Raw genomic sequence first — 342 nt, 5'->3', positions numbered from 1 at the left:
TTTAGAGTTTAGGGTTTAGGGTTTAGGGTTTAGGGTTTAGGGTTTAGGGTTTAGGGTTTAGGGTTTGTGTATAGGACCGTCACGGCGCTGTGTTACGAGGGTTTGCTTGTCTTTGTCTTTACGCGGATATGAGGAGGTGTGGGGTGTTGGGGTGTATAGGCAGCCAGCTAGCGCTAGCTGAGTGTATATATAACCTAGCCAGGTAAACCCTAAACCCTAAACCCTAAACCCTAAACCCTAGGCATGCATGCATGCATGCATGCATGCATGTGTTGTTTTGTGTGCAGCAGCAACAGGAGCTGTATTTGTTTCTCCTTTTTTTTTTTTTTTTTTTTTTTTTTT

Source organism: Eimeria mitis, genomic scaffold (assembly GCF_000499745.2).
Source record: "Eimeria mitis Houghton genomic scaffold, Emh_scaff1746, whole genome shotgun sequence".
Taxonomy (NCBI): Eukaryota; Apicomplexa; class Conoidasida; order Eucoccidiorida; family Eimeriidae; genus Eimeria; species Eimeria mitis.
The sequence above is the reverse complement of the archived record's forward strand: the minus strand, read 5'-3'. Positions refer to the sequence as shown.